The sequence below is a fragment of the Typopeltis vanoorti genome, chromosome 18 (assembly GCF_054136105.1).
Source record: "Typopeltis vanoorti isolate ZY-2024b chromosome 18, IOZ_Tvanoo_1.0, whole genome shotgun sequence".
Taxonomy (NCBI): domain Eukaryota; kingdom Metazoa; phylum Arthropoda; class Arachnida; order Uropygi; family Thelyphonidae; genus Typopeltis; species Typopeltis vanoorti.
The window spans coordinates 59,774,441-59,792,630 of NC_143566.1; the positions used below are offsets into that span (position 1 = coordinate 59,774,441).

At 34.8% G+C, this 18,190-nt stretch overlaps 1 protein-coding gene across 1 annotated transcript in view; it reads left to right on the plus strand.

The window, feature by feature from the left end:
• LOC150096707 (polyadenylate-binding protein-interacting protein 1-like) overlaps positions 1 to 18,190 on the plus strand; it is a 199,580-nt gene that overhangs the window by 39,953 nt on the left and 141,437 nt on the right. The window lies entirely within an intron of this gene.

The window sequence follows — 18,190 nt, forward strand, 5'->3', positions numbered from 1 at the left end:
GTTTCAAAACAATAACCAAAACTTGGAGGTTTAATGGAAAATGAAAAATCTTGAAGAAGGCATGCAGTGAGATTGGATGTATTAAAAAAAACAAAAAAAAAAAAAAACTCCATGTAGACTTTGAAGTTAGAGGCAGTAAAGGAAAAGAAAGCAGGAATAGCACCAAAATACACCAGAATAGCATTTAAAGTTCCTGGCAAGTTCCTAACAAAGCTCTGTATAAAACAAAAGTCATGGGAAGACTTTCGTAAGAATATAGAACATAAATATCAGGAAGGTAGCAAAATATTCTGGAGGCTACTGAAAAGCTTAGAAATTGAGGAAAGAGTAGCGTAAAAGGAATCGGAGATGGTAAAGGTAATGTGAAAACTGAAAATAAAGATATTCTAGATGTCTGGAGTAATCGCTTTCAAAAACTGCTAAATGAAACAAGCAATGTCAGCACAGTGATAAAAAAACTCCCAACAGCAATGCAGTCAAGAACACATATCCATACTTGAAGTATAAAAAAAGTCAAACCTGAAATGTGGAAAGTTGGAGTAGATGAAATTCAACCAGAAATGCTCAGATATGGAATCTTAGTGGTTGCTGCATAATTCAGAAGACCTGGTCAGAGTGTTGAATTCCAAATTATTGGAGCAGAGGTCTCATAGTACTAATCTAGTATGCTTGAGAAATGGCTAAGAAAAATTGTAAAAGGTTGAAGAACAAGCTGGATTCAGGCCAAATAGAGGTGATCAGGATCAGATTTTCACTTTAAGTCAAATAGTTGAGAAATCTTGGGAATATAGCAAGAATTTACATTTAAGTTTTGTTGATCTGGAAAAAGGCATATGACAAGGTGCCAAGAGGAAAGCTTTTTCAAATGTTGTAACATTCCATTTTCACCATATAACTATATCGAGCAATACATAGTCTTTATTTAAGCTGTAAGTCAGCAGTTAGAATTGGAGGTATAGGAAGATACTTTGAGGTAAAATCAGGTGTGTGTGTGTGACAGGGGTGTACATTATCTCCACTGTTATTCATGATCTATATGGATCACATTATGAAGGAAAGTAATATTAAATCTGATATTAAAATTGGTGATGTTAATCTGAGCTCTTTGCTTTATGCAGATGATGTTATTTTTATAAATAAATCCAGTACAAGTCTGCAATATTCCCTGACTAAAATGAATAACTGTTGTAATAAACTTCATATGAAAATCAGCATTAAAAAGACCAAAACTATGAAAATAAGCAGAAGCATTTTGAAAAATGAACTGTATCCTGCATAGTGAACCTATAAAAGTAAAGCATTTCAGCTATTTAGGTACAATTTTTAGTGACAATGGTAAATGAAACATGGAAATGCATATTTGGCAGTATGGTATTAAAAATGAAGATATTAGGAAAGAACTTGCCTTTGTTAGCATTCAGGAATGTGTTAGTAGAGCTAATCTCAGGTGGTATGGGCACTTAAACAGAATGGGAGAGGAGATTAGCAAAACAAGTGTCATTTGGCAGGGAAAAGACCCAGAGGAAGACAAAGATGTAGGTGGACTGATAACAGTAAAAAGTGCCTTAAAAGACAAATATAAGATCTGATAATGTTGTAGTCTTGACAGATAACAGTATAATTTGGAGATAAATTATTGATCGTAAGTTAGTAGTGAAGTAACTTTCATGTAGTAATATCATAGCTATCCTGTATGCCTTTTGAGGGTACATATTAGGAATCTGATTGACTTAATACATTTTGCCCTGTGGTCCCTGCAGATGTTCTGACACATTGGGATAACTCAACAAATTTTGGTAACAATTCCATAGCCCAGATTTGAATAAAAGCTCAAGTTATTCACTAGAATAACTTGTGTAGAGATAGATTGAGAAATCAAATACTCTTAACATTTATCAAATTAGATCTGAAAATATCAACCTTCGAGGGTGCACCATATGAGTCCAACAATTTGCATTTCTTTACCAGTTTCTTATCAATACTTCTTTCGAATTGGCCGTTATCAGAACTCTTAATTTGTCTTTTAAAGTACAAGGGTTGTCTGAAAGGTTCTTGGCATCGACCATAGATGGCAACACTATTGGCAAGTTTTTTTTTTCTTTTCTAAGTTGGTACATCTGTCATAAGCATCCATGTAAAATTGCAAGTCATTCTAACAAGTAGTTTGTTTTATACAGCTGTCTGAAGCAAAAGTGTTGTCTGTATCCCTTGAAATGGATAAAATTGAGTATTGTGCAGTTATAAAATTCTTTATAAAAGAAGGTTTAATGCCAAAAGAAATTCATTCGAAGTTTATGGGCACTCTTCTCCTTTGTCTTCGACAATTAGGAAATGGGCTGCCAAGTGTTTAAATGTGGCCATACCAGCTTTGAAGATGGTCCACATGAAGGACGTCCAAAAAGTGTAATGCCAGAAATCATTAATCAAGTGCATGATATGGTATTTGATGTCTGGCGAGTCAAAGTGCATGAAATTGTTGAGACTGTAGCCATTTCAAAAGAACATGTAGGATATATTTTGCATGAAGAATTTTATGAAAAAGCTTTGCACAAGATGGGAGCTGCGCTTGTTCACAGCAGATCAAAAACGCACTTGCATGAAAATCTCTGAACAGTGTTTGGAACGTTTTAACAAGAATAAAACTGATTTTGTGCGTCGATTTATTACTATGGATGAGACTTGAATTCACCATTACACACCAGAATCCAAACAGCAGTCAAAACAGTGGATAGAAACCAGTTCTTCAGTCCCGAAGAAGACAAAGTCGGTTCCATCAGCAGGAAAGGTCAAGGCACATCTGTGTTTTGGGATGCTAAAGGCATTTTGTTTATTAATTATCTTGAAAACTGTAAAACAATAACCAGGGAATATTATTTTGATCTTTTGACTAGACAAAAAAATTCATGAGAAAAGACCCGGTTTGCAGAAGAAAAAATCATCTTTCATCAGGACTGCATCTGCCCACAAAGGTGTTTTGACAATGGGATAATTAAGGGATCTGCACTATGAATTGTTGGAACATCCACCCTATTCCCCAGATTTGGCTCCCTCTGACTTCTATCTTCCCAAAACTAAAACTTTTCCTCACTGGTCAGCGTTTTTCTTCGAATCAAGAAGTGATTGCAGCTATAGAAGGGTATTTTGCAGATCTTACTGAGAACCACTGCAGGGATGGGATAATTGTGTGCTGGAGCATTGCTGGAATAAATGTATTAGTCTTAAGAGAAATTGTTGAAAAATGAAATTATAAATTAGTTTTTTTCATTGTATTAGTATTACACTTTTTGGACGTCCTTCACGTGGATCATCTTCAAGGCTGGTATGGCCATGTTTAAACTCGGCAGCCAATTTCTTAATTGTTGAAAATGAAGAAGAGTGCTCATAAACTTTTATAAACTTCGAATGAATTTCTTTTGCCGTTAAACCTTCTTTTACAAAGAATTTTATAACTGCCCAATATTAAATTTTATCCATTTCAAGGGATACAGACAACACTTTTGCTTTAGACAGCTATATAAAACAAACCACTTGATAGAATGACTTGCAATTTCACATGAATGCTTATGACAGATATACCAACTTAAAAAAAAAAAAAAAAAAAAAATTGCCGATGAGTGTTGCCATTTATGGTCGAGGCCGAGACCATAAAATAAAATATAAAATGATTTCGCTAAATGTGAAATTATTTTATATTTTTCTAATTTCATATCTTTTTATTGCTGTTTTTCACAGCAGTTATTTAATTTGGTTAATGAGGTAAATTACTTAGCAGGATTAGTTCTTTACTGTCTCAAGTATCCACTTCTGTGAGTATGTGCATGACATATGCCCATACTCGGATACCTTTAGCTGGACCTGATCTTAATTTTTTTTTTTTTAAAACCTAATCCACACATGAAAGGCCACAAGACCTATGGCACATGTGGGCAAGAGGAATAGAAGAAAGGAGGAATCTGTTCACATTTTGTGTGAGCAGCTGAGGATTGTAATCATTGTGGAAGTCAAAGGGCAGAAGTAGATGAATGAAAGAGGAAGCAGTGAAGTTGGTTCAGTGAGTTTCAGTATGGACTGTAAAAGGGTGTTGGTTAGCAGTAGCTCTTTTTTTTAATGATTTTGGAGGAAAGTGAAGGAATAATAGTGGCCAATTCAGCAGAGCACTGTTCATAAGTGTCTGTAAGAGAGGGATCATTAATTAGCTGTGAATTGTCTTCTTCTGGATAGAATTGAGCAATCTTAGAGGATTTTGGTTCACCACCTGAAAGGTGGAAGCAATATTCCTTGGCTGGGCAGACCTGGGATTTGTATAGAATTAGCAGGTGTGAAGTACTGTCTTGTGCAAAAAAAAACATGAAGTTTTTTGGCAGCTGCAGAAACTATAGTTGAAATGTGGTTGTGCTAGGAAAGATCAGAGTTGCTGGTCAGTCTGAGAACAGAAATCTAATTTTGTTTGGATATCTTAGTATTACTCTTTCAGACAGGACTGAGTTTTGGTGGCATCGAAGTTTACAAGGTTGTCCTTTATCCACTGCAATATAGCTAGGAGATCTGAGTTCAGGTCACTGGTTGTGGTAGATCTTAGATTTTAATATTTGAGCACTACGAGGTTTGTCGAATGAAAAGCAGGAATGGAGTGTACTATCATCAGAAAAGCTATGGATAGGATTGGAAGTGTGAGAGAGCAGGTCATTTATATACATGAGGAAGAGAGTGAGTGAAAACACATCCCTGGGGTACTCCTGCATTGGTGAGGAAATCTGAAGAGAGTAAACCGTCCATGCAACATAGCAGGCAACCATTGAGGAAGTTGGTGACCAGTTGCAGAGTGAGGAAGGCAGACCATAGGATGGCAGTTTAAGTATGCCCCTATACCAATCCCAATCAAATGCCATTTGAAATGTCGAGGGCAACCATGTGTTTCTCCAAATTTCTCCATTGCTCGAGTCCAGAGGTGAGTGGTGAAAGCATGAAGAAATTACACCAGAAATTTTCAAAATTAAATGAGGATGTTAGGAAAAAACTTATCATTGTTAGCATTGAGGAATGTGTTGGAGCTAATTTCAGATGGTATGGTCATTTGAACAGAATGGGAGATGACAATTGAGCAAAAGTGTTCTTTGGCAGGAAAAAGACCCGAGAAAGACCAAGATGTAGGTGGATTTTGATACAGTAAAAGTTCCTTAGAAGACAGAAATATAAATTAAAATTCAATTAAAATATGTTAATGCTGGAGTCTTGACAGATAATAAATTTGGAGGGAAAAATTGTTGATCTGAAGTTAGATGGTGTAACTTTTTCATGTAGTACTATCATAATATCCTGTACATCCCCTGAAGGTTGATATCAAGAATTTGGTGATGACTATTTTACTAAAGGCATAATATATACAAAAATAATGAAATCAAAATAAATGGAAAAATGTCTGTAAACCAAGGAGAAAGACAAGGGGATATCCTGTCTGCAACACATTAATATTTGTATTAATGAAATACAGTGGAACATTTTAAATAACCTGGGTATAGAAATTTCCCAGAAATAGGTTATTACCTGATCATCTGTAAATATCAGATAAGGAAGACAATTTACAAATATTAGTATATAATTTAAAATTATAAAGAGCAGTTTGGAATGAAAATATCTAAGCAAAACTAAAACAAATGACATTTTGAGAAAAAACTCCAGTCAGAAGTAAAGCCGTTATTAATAATGAAAAGCATTTATATATTTTTATTATCTTAGATGTGAAATATCAATGAAGTAGAAAGATATGAAATTAAAAACTTCAACACTTTTACAGGTTATAGGTCTAATACAAATGCTTAATCTGAATGTTATGCAGAAAGAATGCTTAAATATTCAGTACTTTAGCAGTACCTGCATTATTATATGGCAGTGGAATTTGGGCAATAAAGAAGATAAAGAATAAAAATAAATGAAATTCATGATGAGCTGCAAAATACACACTTAAAGGTATTTTAAAAGAACTAAAAATAAAATCAGTAGAAGAAAAACTAAACAAATATAAACAAAATTCAATATAATATGTGAACTGAATGTCCAACACCAGATATCCCAAACAATTAATAAAATAAAACCCAGTTGGGAACAGAAGGCTTAGAACTCAAATGTGAGGATATTGAAAATGAAACTGCATTTGTATTGCAGCATTATGTGATGTTCTTTCCTCTATTTAAGAGGATAATATCCTCTTATATCTACTATTTATATCTCATTCACTAGTTGATTTCGGGACTCTCAAAAGTCTTGGCATAAAAGTAGTTTGTTCTTAATTAGTATTGCCTGAACAAACTTTCTTAGATATTTCTCACAGAACTATATGAATCTCTCCTTCACTATTCAAAGAAATTGCTCTATAATTCTTGGATCTTATCCTTTCCTAAGAAGTACCTTTTGAGGGATGTGCATGTTATTACTGGCTTACATTTTCATCCATATCAATCTGATTTGTCAGGTCTCTAGTATCATCAGTTATATTTGTTTTAAGTCATTGCAATGAAATGATGCACTAGATTTTGGCTTCTCTGGCTTTTTTCTGCCATTTTGGCATCACTTATTTTGCTTACCTTTCCTTTCTCATTCTCTTTGTCACCATACCACCCATAATGATCTTCTACATGTTTGTGAATGCTCAGTGTCAAATTCCATTCTAATGCTTTTTTTTTTTTAATGTTCTGTCGTTGATATCTGCCCCCCCCCTTTTTTTTTTTTTCAGAACTGTTCTTTGATCAACTGTTTTTCTCAGATCCACAAGCTAAAATTGGTTTGAACACTCTTGTATACTTCTAATGTTTTGGCTACTTTTGTTCCATATAAATTTATTGAATGGACCATGCAAGCTTTGTTTATTTTCTTATGTATTTCCCAATGTTGTCTTGACTGAAAATTTAGCCTCAATAGCTGAAATATTTTTACCTGTACTATAGATTTTCCTTTGAGAATGTAGTCTATTTTCATGCCTGTATTCCTAGTTTTTGTTGATTTTCATGTAAAATTTATTACAGCAACTTTCTTATGATAAGATATTATCATAGTATTCCTTGAGTGACCTTTGAGGGTGCATATCAAGTACTTGATTTGTTATAGCAGTTTTTCAGTTTAATTATCCTGAAAACTTGTACTGGATCAAGTACTTGATATGCATCCTCAGAGGACACTTAAAGAATACTATGATAGTATCTTATCATTGGAAAGTTGCTGTAACAAATTTTATATGAAAAATCAGCATAAAAACATACTAGGAATGTTTCAGCTATTGAGGCTAAATTCTCAGTATAACAACTGTATATTGACCATCTCATTTTCATATCAGGTTTAATGCCTTTTTTTGTGATCCATATAAATGAATAACAGTGGAGATGGCATGAGTCCTTGTTTCACAAGTGATGTTTTTCAATCATTTTCCTGTGCTTGTCAGTTCTAACAGCTGTTGTAAGACTGTATGATTCATTTATACTATATGTTTTTGAACAGTTTTTTTTTTTTTTTTTTTACTTGGAACTTTATCATATTCCTTTTTGAGGTTTACAGAACTTTAATAGAAATCCTTGTTTTATTATCATGATTTCTCATGCTATAAGGAGTACTAGAAAATGATTTAATGTACTCCTATTTGAGCATATCAACTACTCCAGCTGTTTTCTTACATTTCAGGTTTCTAATGACTCTACCTAAAGTATTGACATGCACTCCTTATTGCATTTCTCATGTTTTCTATTGCTGATCTGTTAGTGCTTTCCATTTAGTAATTTTTCAACATAAATACTGCAGACATCTAGAATATCCTTATATTATTTTTTTGTTGTTGTATTTATCATATCCATTTTCTTAGTTAATATTACATGTACCTTTTTTAGATTTTATTTTTATTTTTTTTTAAACTCTATATTCTATCAGGGTACCTGCTGATATACTTGCCATGAACTTACAGTATGATTTCTTTTCCTGGACTGCTTCTAATTCAAGTTATTCTACATGAAGTTGATTTGTTTAATCCTTACCAACAAGTTCACATGGCTGAATCAGTTTTTTTTTTTTTTTTCAAATTTTGTTACGAGTGTGTCCAGCAGTTCTTGTTTCAAATTGTTTTTTCCTCCAATGATATTTGTATACACCTGGTCATTGACTTACGGCCACAAAAAAAAAAAATTAATAATAAATCAGGCAGCTGCGCGTACGATAACTATGGGATGCGATAGTTATCGTACGATAACTATCTCTCACACACACTCAGTCGCTTCCAAGCATCTGTTGCGTGTGATGTATTAATTAAAATTCTACTGAAATACTACCCATAAAATGTCTAGTAAAAGGAAAATGCCTTCATCTACAGATATGCCAGCTAGGAAGTCAAGGAAAACTATTGATTTAGAGTGTAAAATGAAAGTTATCCAGAAGTATGAAGGCAGAAAGAAAGTGAATACGATAGCATGTGACTTGAAGTTATCGCATTCCACGGTATCGACGATACTTAAGGACAAAGAAAAAATTCGGGAAGCTGTGAAAGGTTCCGCACCTATGTAGTCTACAATTTTAACCAAACAACGACAGGGACCCATCCATGAAATGGAGAAATTGTTGTTTATGTGGATGGAAGATTTAATACAGAAAAATTCACCCATGAGTCTTTGCACGGTGCAAGCAAAGGCTAGAAGTCTGTTTCAGAGTTTAAAATCATGCGCCGGAGACAATTACGCAGAACATTTTCAGGCTAGTACTGGATGGTTTAAGTGTTTTAAAAAAAAGATTTGCTTTGCATAATGTATGTGTCACAGGAGAAGCATGAAGTGCAGATGAAGATGAAGCCCAAATATTCATTGATAGTTTCAACTCTTTAATCAAAGAAGAAGGTTATCTACTGGAACAAATATTTAACATAAATGAAACCGGCTTGCAATGGAAACGCATGCCTAATTGTACGTACATATACCAAGAAGCAAAAAGGATGCCAGGATTCAAAGCTTTTAAGGATCGGTTGATTTTGTTGCTTGGTAGGAATGCTGCGGGCTTTAAGCTGAAGCCTTTTCTCATTTATCGTTCAGAAAACTCTCATGCATTTAAGCACATCAACAAGCACACGCTGTCCGTTTACTACCGTTCAAACCCTAAAGCTTGGATGACTCGAGCATTGTTCGAAGACTGGTTCATGAACTAACTGGTAATTAGTTTACGGAATTAACAACGCAAATGAAGTATATTAATTAAAGGTAACTTTAATTAATATACTTTCTTCCTCATTTGCTTTGTGTTAGTTCCTGAGTGCACATACCATATCTTTATGTTCCTGAAGATGGCAATGTGACGCCTAAATATAGAAGTGATTCATTAAAGTTACCTTTAATTAATATACTTCATTTGCGTTGTTAATTCCGTAAACTAATTACCAGTTATGTCTAACCAACGTATAAGCCTTGCTACTAGAATCATGATCATCCACGGAGATGCAATCGCACGAAAGGCCCATCAATATGGCAAATTGAGGTTGAAGATATCGAGGCAAATAAATCGTCTGACGTTCCTAAAACGCTGCCGGGATAACAAAGTGATCCCTAATTGTGTCAAATTGAAGCACCGTTTTACTTCAGAGAAAGCTCTACGCATTTATAACCGCACTAGCTTCGCCCTGTTAAGAGAACAAATTACCGCGACGCGCGTTCTCCTTGCCGACGAAAACAAAACCGTACGTGCGCTAGAGGAAGAGCTTTCGAATACACTCGGCCGTGATCTATGGTCGATACTTCATGACATCTCATGCTCATCGGCAAGAAAAGAATTCGAAAAAATACGTAGTCGGCACATAAAAAAAAATATGAGAACCTGACGAAGAATTCTACTTCCTTACCACAGCCACCACTCAACACTGTAGTCAACCTCTCGTCGGCAGTTTTAAAGCCTGAAGCACTTGCCGCACTTTCACGTGGTCACAATTTCGCCCTAGATCCTAAAAGGATACCTGCTGAAGAAATCATGATCCAAATAGAGCGTGGGATTCGCAACCTGCCTAACCATATCGCCAACAACGTAAGACTGGATGTAGTCGGTGTTCTGACTAAAGCCAAACCTCCAAAAACCAACTTATCCAAAAACGAATATGCAGCCCTACAAGAATTGAAAAACAAAAAAAAAATAGTTATCACCAAAGCTGATAAGGGAAGCGCCACTGTGGTACTCAATCAAAAAGACTACAAAGGTAAGCTAAATGCTTTAGTACTAGACCGTACTACTTACCTCCCCATTGAATACAATCCTACCAGCTCTCAGATTAGAACTCTCCACAGACTCCTTAAGAAAGTCACTTCTTGGCCTGTGGAAGTCACCAACAAACTTAAACCTTATAATTCTAGACCCCCCCCCCCGATTATATGGACGCCCAAAAATACATAAACAAAATGTGCCATTGCGTCCCATAGTGGATGGCATTGATTCCCCCACATATAAATTAGCCAAACATTTAGCCAAAACGCTCGCACACTACACTGGCAACACACCATCACACATAAAAAAACTCAGCCCACTTTAAAGCCAGTATAGAAAACCTCACACTCCAACACACTGACATAATGGTCAGTTTTGATGTCTCCTCCCTATTCACTAATGTCCCACTCAAAGAAACCCTTGAGCTCATCCAAGCCAAGTTTCCTCCCGATATCTCAGCCCTATTTCAGTTCACAATGAACTCAGGCTATTTCGTTTGGCAAGGAAAGTTCTACAAACAGAGGGGACAGCCATGGGTTCACCACTTTCCCCACCCTTGGCCAATTTCTTTATGGAGACATTTGAAGAGAAAGCCTTAAACTCCGCCCCACAAAAACCCACTATTTGGCTTCGTTATGTGGATGATGTGTTTGCTATTTGGCCACATGGCTCAGACGCACTCTACTCCTTCCTAACACACTTAAACAACCAACACCCCAGAGTCCAGTTCACCTTAGAAAAAGAGGAAAACAACACCCTCCCCTTCCTAGACACTTTAATCACCCGCCAGCTTAATGGATCTTTGGTTTTCTCTGTTTACAGAAAACCCACCCATACTGGCCGATACATTCACCAGCATCCCCCCCCCCCCAACAATATGGGGTGATAAAAACACTATATAACAGGGCAAAATTAATCTGCTCAGATGACAAGGCCCTGACTATTGAACTAAACCACATCCTCAACACTTTCTTAGCCAATGGCTATAACCCCCAAAAAATCCAAAAAATACTAAAACCTGTAAACCACAACCCCCTCCCCCCCTCCACAATAAAGATTACACCAAGTCTATCACCATCCCCTACATCCAGGGCACCTCTGAAAAAATAACCAATATCCTCAAAAAATATGACCTTACTTCCTGTTACAGACCATACAAAAAGTTGGCATCCCTTATCCGCTCTACCAAAGACCAACCACTTCCCCTAGGCCTACCTGGTGTATACCAGGTCCCTTACTGCTGCAAATTGTCCTACTTTGGCCAAACAGGCAGAACAACACATATCAGGATTTCAGAACACCAAGACTACATCCGGTTTCACCAGTACAGCCGCTCTGGGCTGGCAGACCATGCCTTAGATACCCACCATAAAATTCGTTGGAAGAAAACAAAAATAATTCATCGCAGCAAGTTTAAATACGAAAGATTATTCAAAGAATCTTCAGCAGCTCTAAAAAACGTTCCTAACCTCAACAAATTTGGGTGCATGAAACTGCCCCAAATTTGGGAGACTTTCATTATGAGAACTTCAGCCCAACTGCCAAGACTACCAAATTAGCCCGCAAGAGGGCACCATTAGGACTTTAGGAACAATATTAGTTTCTTGCTTTCTTCCTCATTTGCTTTGTGTTAGTTCCTGAGTGCACATACCATATCTTTATGTTCCTGAAGATGGCAATGTGACGTTGCCGAAATATAGAAGTGATTCATTAAAGTTACCTTTAATTAATATACTTCATTTGCGTTGTTAATTCCGTAAACTAATTACCAGTTATGTCTAACCAACGTATAAGCCTTGCTACTAGAATCATGGTTCATGAACTGCTTTTATTCCCTGCGGAGAGAGGTATCCCTTTCAAGATTTTATTGATTATGGACAGTGCCCCTGGCCAACCTCCTCATCTGGACGACCTTCAACATGATTAAGAGTGGTTTTTATGCCACCTAACACAACCACTCTCATTTCACCCATGGATCAGGGTGGTGCTATTTCAACGTTCAAGGCTCACTACCTCAGAACGACATTCGCACAAGCCATCGAAACGATAGATTCTGATGCTGATTTATCTTTGCGAGACTTTTGGAAGCAGTACAACATTCTTCAGTGTATCAAGAATATTTCGACTGCATGGGAATGTGTAACAAAGAATTGTATGTTGGGAATTTGGAAAAAGTGTCTAAAATGTTATGCGAATACATTTGAAGAATTTGAAAAAGGAGAGGAACTGGAAGTGATTACAGAACAAATAGTTAAACTTGCAAAACATCTTAAATTAGAATGTGAAATAGAAGACGTTGAGGAGTTGCTAGATTGTGAAATAAAAGAACTTTTGGATGCAGAGTTGATTGAATTGGAAGCACAGAGAGTGTTGGAAGAAAAAGCGAGAGAGAAAGGAGAGGAGCCAGAAAAGAAATTCACTGCAAAGAGTTTATCAAATTCTTTTTCGCAACTGAATAAAGCTCTCGCCAGTTTCGAAGCAATGGACCCTAATGTTGAACGATTCACAAAGGTTGAACATATCATTCAAGATGCTGTGCATTGTTATCGTGAGATATATGAAGGAAAAAAAGAAACAAACTGTTCAAACAAAGCTCAGCATGTTCCTCATCAAGAGAAAATCTTCTACCTCAACCCAAGAACATGACCTTGACGATCCACAACCCAGCACAAGCAAAGATTAAAAATTGATTTTGTAAATTTCATTTGTATTAATTTTTACATTAATTTTAGATTGTATTTTTGTGTTTACAGTATGTACAGTATTATTTTTCACATTATGTACAATATACATAATTATAAATTTAAAAGATTATAAAAATAACTTATAAAGATGATAAAAAGATTAGAAAGGTTAAAGAATACTGTTAATAAATATATGGCCGACATACAACCAGATCGATTTACGACCTGTCAGCCAGAATGGAAGTCGGTCGTAAGTCGACGACCAAGTGTATTTAACTGCACAGCTTCCCTCTAAAAGCTTCTTGTCCTTTCCAAAACATTTATGCATTCACATTTTTTTTTCAATGTGATAACCATTTGGTTTTGACCAGAATAATAACTATCACTTTCTATTTGAAATCTCTTGTATCCTGAAAGTAATCATTAAAGATATCGCTCAATTAGTGATCTCGGTTAGTTTTCAAATAACCAAAACATTGATTAACCAACCCTCAAATGGATTAGTTGACTTCTGGTACGTAACACGAACTTTCAATTGTGATTGATCTTTCAATTATCTGAAGGATATCATCATCAGCTGGTTAATATCTTCTATCTGTCATGTGATTTTGATATCCTGTGCATCTGGATATTTGAAGGATTATTTTGCATAAACACTTAATATTATTTTATTTTTTTGTGAATTCTTTCTATATGAATTTCTATTCATATTTATTTACTGAAGTGTAATAGCAGCGTATGAATAAAGTTGCTCTTTTCTCCAATTATTTAAGATTCATTATCGCATTCAGCTTAGATATCATCTATTTCAATGTACTCCTGAATGTATTCATGAATAATTTTTATCACTTTCTTCTTCTTTTCACAAAGTAATTACTTCAGACATGCAGATTACCTCATCTCCAGTTTTTTTTTTGGTTCCTTTGTGACTCACTGTGATATGGATATTGGTGAATGTTTAAGTAGTTGATGCTTTTTGTCCAGTGTGAGACCATAAAATTACTCATTGGTTGCCTGCAATGGCTTGAAAAACAGTTCCGTTTGTAATTTATTTGAGTATTAGCCTTTTGTGGCTGGAATTGGAAATTTTTCTGTTCAAAATTTTCCTATGACTTCTGCTTAACTACTTTCATATAACTTAGCTTTCTTCCAATTTTTCTTCATATTCTGAGCACACATGCTGTCTTATTAACCAACTTTCTATATGACTGCTTTGTTTTCCATCAGCTGTTTGATATCTTGTATCTGCCATGGAGTTTTAATTTTTCCTATTCTTGCAAACAGCTTCATGCTTCTCTGGCTGCATCATTGATTTTGTCAAATTTTTCTGCTCATTCTCTAAAGTAGTTAGTTTTCACACTTGTTTCCCAGCGATATTGTTACAGTTGATTGAACACTAGGTGTTGCTGGTCACTTTAGATTTCAAAATCCTATATATGCCCTTTTATCCTGAAATAATCAAGTTATCACCGAAGAATAATGCAATAACTTTTGGGGTAGGGATATTCTCTCCATCAGAATTGCACATTTTTAATAGGGGAATATGGGAGTTAGTAATCCCTGTGTTGAGCAGAAATTCAATATGAAGGATATTCCGAAAGCAATTCCTGGATGGACGGATGGACACACACACAGCAATTGGAGTATAAGGGATATTTGCAGCATGGGTAGCCTCATCTTGTTTCCTTCATTCCTCCACTGCAGTTTAGAATGTTGTGATAGTGTATAATTGTATTTCTTGTGTAGTTGCACATAAATGGTAGTCTTCTACAAGTCAGTTGAAGCATATAAAGTAGTACACAATGTACACAATAATTGAATTTTTTTCAGATTAAAATTTTAGCTCTGTTAAAATTCGGTGTCTGATTATAAGATTTTTACTGTGAAGCAGTTGTAGATATATTGTACATTGCCGGGCATGAAGAACAAGGAACGGATGACTTCATTAATGCTAGTGACTATTTATGAAAGCTACCAGAAAACTACAGCTAATGATTTCTATAAGCAGAAAGTTGAGCAGTTAATCAGTGAAAATTGGTGAATAATTCAGAGATCACTAGCACTGAAATTGCTATTGGATTAGCACGAGTAATTCAAATTGTTGCAGAATTGCTAAAATATTGTGTGCTCCATCAGAAATGAAACTGGTAAGAGTGATATTCTTGCTGATTTGCTTCCATGTTACCAAAGAAAAGGCAGTATTTTCTTCACAAAATTGTGACTAGTCATGAAATCTGGGTTCATCATTATTACTCATGCAGTATGAAATAGTGCCATCCTATCTCATAAGGATCCAAAAAATTTCAAAACTCAATTTCTTGCTGGGAAGCATACTGTGACTGCCTTTTGGGATGGCAAAAGTGTCATTGAAAGAAGTAACAATAGTTCACAATATGAATCTCTTTTCTCTTGAGAAAGTTAAAAGAATGAATTAATAATTTTCTTGCCAGAGAACAGATAAGCATATTTACTTTATCAGAAATCAGATTTGAAGTTATTAAACAACCTATAGCCTGGATCTTATCTACATTACTCTTGATTTATTTTAAGAATGAACAGGTTAAAACAGAGGTGAGAAAAATGGTTCAGAAAATTACCTGAAGTTTACTATCATGACCTTCTATCTTATGCTCAGTGTTTAGAAGGATCTCACTTGTTTTAGTCTTCTCAGCTTCAGTACCATCACCAGCTGTGTTTATATTACTGTACTTCCTTTTTTTAGCATTGCCTCTCTTCCATTAATAATCCTGATCTTCAGTTCTATTGAGGTTTCATTAGCTAAGTTTTCACCATTTGCCCAGGTTTCTTGTTGAAAACAGTCGATCTGTCCCTTTTCCCCCATCTGCATGATAACTGATCGGTAATATTACCATTGTAAAATTACAAATAGAGACATTTGCTGGCAGCCATGCAAATCGCCAGTTCATTGTTCTTCACTTATCACATAGTAGCAAGACATATTAAGTGAAGATTTTTCATACTGACGTTTATTGATCATTTGCACCAATAAATTTTTGGATAATTTTGATTGAACATTATACACAACAGTGCTTACTGTTTTGCATGTTAAAATTAATGTAGCAATTCTAAAGATGCAGTACTTATAAATTAATCAGTTTTCCATAGACAGTGATATTATTTAAAAATTTTATTTATTTTACTGGTGTAAAATGTTACCAAAAACAAATGCAACTTGTATTTTGAAGCTATAACGTACTGATTTTATTGAAATTCATAGGCATAGATAAATCTGAGATTTGACTATATTCAGTAAGTCATGTTTAAGTATCCAGGCAGTTATTTTATAAATTGCAGCAAATGAAAGAAAATATAAGGATTTCGTGTGGTATTCATTTTACTGTCTCATAATATAAATGCATCATGAGAGGTGGTGGGGTATTGATTAAGCTACTAATATTTATCTGGACTTCAAACCACTATCTTTAGAGCACAGAAAGCTTGTTATGGTTGTTAGCACATGCTGCCTGCAGGAAGCATATCTAAAACCAAGAGAAATGAACCAACATTACAAAATACTACTGTTTAATTATTCATCATTTATTGTCAACTGTTCCAATTATTTTAAAAAAATCTGCCAGCTGCATCATTGCTATTTATTATTTTTCAATCTCTGGAACAAGATCGTTTTACACAGAGTATTAGCTAATTACACAAGAGTTTATTCCGATTGGTGCAATTATTTCTTTTAGAATCTGAAAAAATTATTGACTTTACTACCAAATAAAAATATATACATTTAATGACACTGAAATGTTATGTACATTATAAATAAAATTAAATACATAACCACAGTAATTGGATTCAAGGCCTTTAAAATTAAGTCTACACTTTTAGAGATCTCCTTTATCTTAAAAGAATAAAATCATTCTCTGACTGATTCTATTACTGTGTTGTTTAACAAATACATAATCATGTCTACCAGACTAAACACCCTTTTTTACAGAAAATGCTCATCAGTGTTAGTTTTCTTGTTAGGCCCTTTCCTGAAAACATAGAACTACATCGTGTGGTATTTTTTCTTGACTATTATGTATATAAACGATTACACTGAAATTATGAAACTTGAAATGAAAGTTTCTGATAAGTAACTAGCATATGTCCTTAGCTTAGCATTTATGCCTTCTTCCATATTCTGTGTGTAAAAGTAGCTAAATAAAGTCATGGTAAGCATTTAGAAGCTGATTAAAGATAAATATTACAGCCAGTAAAATGTCCTGGAGGTTGTAAAAAAAAAAAAAAAAAAAAAAAAAAATTCAGGCCAGCCAGTAGATTATCAAGACCAGTTTATTAGTTTTACATTTGAGGAATCGTGGTAATGTAATGTAATGCATTAAAGTTATATAGATAACTTTTATGCATTACATTTGAACAAAGAATATTAAGAAATGGGCTTGAAAGCCCAGTACAGCAATCCCTTAATTGGAGAGGCATTAATGCATCTCCAATTAGTGTCATATTTTTTTCTATATCTAAATTCAGTTAATGCGCCTCTAAAATTCGATTAGAGTGCATATACATCTTAAAAATGTTACAAATTTAAAAAATTTTTCTATCTATACATTTTTTGTGGCTAACTATTTTTAAAAAAAATTACTCGCCACGATGAAATAATTTAGTTACTGATTTAAAACATTTTGCAAAGTTATTTTTCAATGGCATACAGTACTACACTGTTCCAAATTTACCGCCAAAATTTGTCTGCTAATTACATAGCATTTAGCTGATCACATCTCGTGCCTCCTTTGCAATTGTTTTCCTTAATTTTTTATTTTAAAGTATTTTCCCAACCTTTAATAATGAGTGAAAGAATTAGTGGGCCAAAAAGTGCAAGTGTGAAAAAGATTTGAAGAGTTATCTCATTAGAAATAAAACTTGAAATAATAAAGAAGTCCAGAGCAAAGATAAGACCAGAACACAAAATGGGTGACTCAACTATAAGAACAATTTTAAGCAAAGCTGCCGAATACAAAGAGAAAAGTAAGGCTGCTTCAAGTTCATCATGCATCCGGACCACTCGAAATCAAAGTATTATAATAATTGAATTAGACTTCTTTCTACATGGATCGATGACTGCCCTTATTAAATCAAAAGCATTAAGTCTCTTTGCAACCTTGAAAGAAAGGGCTATCAGTGATGGAAAAGAATTCCATGTTAGTGCTGGGTGGTCAGTGTTTCAAAAAGAGAAAGAGCCTACACAATATTCGAATCACAGGCAAAGATGCAAGTGCAGATAAGGAGGTGGCCGCAAGTTATCCAGAGATTTTGAAGAAAATTGT